The following is a 2,886-nucleotide window of genomic DNA, read 5'->3' on the forward strand; positions in this document are numbered from 1 at the left end:
TAAAAATCAAAAATAAACTCCTTTCCTCAACTCAAAGACTGTCTGCTTATCCTACTCTCCTCTGTCCAACTAAACCTCGTTCACTCTCCTCAGCTGATTCTTCTTCTACACATGGCACCTACCACTCCAGGGAATCAACTCTTGTCAAGGACACTGATGTCCCCATTGTTGATCCGGTAGGTACCTTCCAGTGCTCTTCCTTTTCTTGTGCACCCGCTAAGGCTTATGTAATAAGGTTAACCACTTCTTTCTTCAGGAGTGGGGGAAAAGAGAGGGAACAAACAAACAAAATAACTTCTCTTAGCTTTCACAATTCTCTCACTATTTTCTTACTGCTTATTTTAGATATTTTCTTATCAGTGTTCTTATCAGATTATATTGCTTCCTGGTTCTTCAAATGTTTGGGTTTGTCAGATGTCTGTCCTAGCTGTCTTTCCTTCTCCTAAGGTCCATAGGAACTTTTATGTGACTTACGTTTTCAAAAATCATCTGTATGCTGGTGCCCACAAAATCTTGTCAAAATAAATATCTGTACTAATTATTCCAGTTTACTGTAATGCACCTTCTTTTATATCTTGCAGAGATTTGAAATTAAACATATCTAACATTTTATACTTTCATTGTTTCCTATGTTAATGGAAATATTTTAATTAAAAAATATTTGTAAAGTGCCTAGTACATTACAGCTATTTTCTGAGGAACTACATCAGTCAACAAAGAGATAGATTTTGTGTTTTTTTAAGTTCACACTTTTTATTAACTCATAAACAATTACTTGTCTTCTGATTTGCTGAAGCAGTAAGTCAGGTCACATTTGCCACAATAATGTCTATTACAGTGACTGGCCATAAAAATTTCAGTACTGCATTCATCTGAAGTACTGATGAATCACATTGAAGGTGATTAATTTTGTCATTCTTATCTACCTTATACTATTTCAGGACAGCCAGCCTAACCTTCTTTCTCTTATGCTTATTCTACTTGGAAGCGGTACAAGACTTCTTCCTTTTCTTAGTGTCTCCAGGAAGTCTCAGCACAAGGTGAAGTGTGGACTTATTTTTAATGTCCTAGTCAAAGTACCCCCATCTTCCAGTTGCTTACCAGTAAAGATCAGTCTTGGCTGATCAGGAGGAATTCCTTCCTTGTGCTAGATCTTGGCCTTTACATTTTCTATTGTATTGGAGACTTCAACCTTACAGGTCTTCCTTGTAAGGATTTTTATGAAAATTTTATATTTTGGTGGCAGTTGCACTGCAGATGGCAAATCAAAAAAAGAAGAACAAAAGAGAGAGATTCTTAACATGGCCAATCTCACATTAAGTCATACAAGCCAGAAACCTGAATCGCATGCTTAACATATCCCTCTTCTTTACCACCCCATTAAATCAGCATATGCCCTGAATTCACTTTTTATTTGCTCATTTCTCTCCAAGAATAAAACATTCCTATTCTTTTTTTAGCCATAATATTAGGTAATAACCAGAATAACTTTTAAACCCATGCCAGTAAATTTGAATCCATGCCAATTGATCAATTACAACTTCATGTTAGTAACTATACTTCTGAAAGCCAGTCAATTAGTAGCAGCCAATTACCAATAGCCATGCTCCATACACCCTCACTTTTGGAAATCTGCCAATTCCTGAGCATTTAATATTATTTCCTTTGTTTCAATTTACTTCTGTATAAAATCAGCAATTTGTTTGGTTCAGAGATATATCCCTACATGCACAGCTCTCCCTTGAATAGCAGGAAGAAATTCAGTTTTAAAAAAATATCTTTATACTAAATATTGGCTTTTTCTTTACACATTTCTATTCTCATTATTATTACTTTAAAGCGTATCCACCTGAGTTAATGCAACAGTTACTTCATTGGTCTGTGGGCACTATCATTTTCTCTTTAATCCATTTTTCAAACCTCAAACAATTCACAATATGAGATCAGTATTACCTTGATAATAAAATCAGACAGAAGCATCATAAGAAAATAAAATTACAAACCAATATCCCTTGTGAAGGTACCTAAAGAAGTCCTCAACAAAATATAAGCAAACTGAATCCAACAACATATAAAAAGATTAGACACCATGACAAGATGGGGTATATCCCAGGAATGATGCACTGGTTTAACATATGAAAATCAGTCAATGTACTTCATATTAATGAAATAAAGGGGAAAAAACGGTCATCTCAATTGATGCACAAAAGGCATTTGACAAAATCCAATAATCATTCATGATTAAAAACACTTGATAATACTAGAAATAGAATACAGCTTCCTCAACCTTATACAGGCACTTATAAGGTAACATCAAGTTTAATATGAAAGAACAAATACTTTCTCCCTAAGATCAGGAAGGAGAAAAGGATCCCTACTCTTGACACTTACATTTAACATTGTATTGGGGTTCTAGTGAGGACAATCAGTCAAGAAGAAATAAACAGAATGAAATTGTGAAGAAAAAGTAAAACTATTACTATTTTTGCATCATGAATGGCATGATTTGTATGGTTGTCCCTCTGTATCCCTGGGGGATTGGTTCTAAGAACACTGTGGATACCAAAATTGGCACATGCTCAAATGCATTATATAAAATAACTTAGTATTTGCATATGATCTACATTCTCCCCATACTTCAAATCATCTCTAGATTACTTATAATACCAAATATTATGTAAACAGTTATGCTATATTTTAATTGGTATTTTTATTGTATCTTTTTTCAGCAATAATTCAATTTTTGATTGTTGCTAGTTGAATCCATGAAGGCAGAAGCTCTGAATACAGAGGGAAGCTCTGAATACAGAGGGATGACTGTATATAGAAAATCCAGGGTAATCCACAAAAACAAAACAAAAAAATCTTTTATAACTAACAAATTAG

General features: G+C 34.0%; 1 pseudogene; it reads right to left on the reverse strand.

Moving 5' to 3' along the window:
* Window positions 1-771: 771 nt before the first annotated feature.
* Window positions 772-1,303, reverse strand: LOC100428501 (ubiquitin-ribosomal protein eS31 fusion protein pseudogene; annotated as a pseudogene).
* Window positions 1,304-2,886: the final 1,583 nt, after the last annotated feature.

The sequence above is a fragment of the Macaca mulatta genome, chromosome 7, assembly GCF_049350105.2.
Source record: "Macaca mulatta isolate MMU2019108-1 chromosome 7, T2T-MMU8v2.0, whole genome shotgun sequence".
NCBI lineage: Eukaryota > Metazoa > Chordata > Mammalia > Primates > Cercopithecidae > Macaca > Macaca mulatta.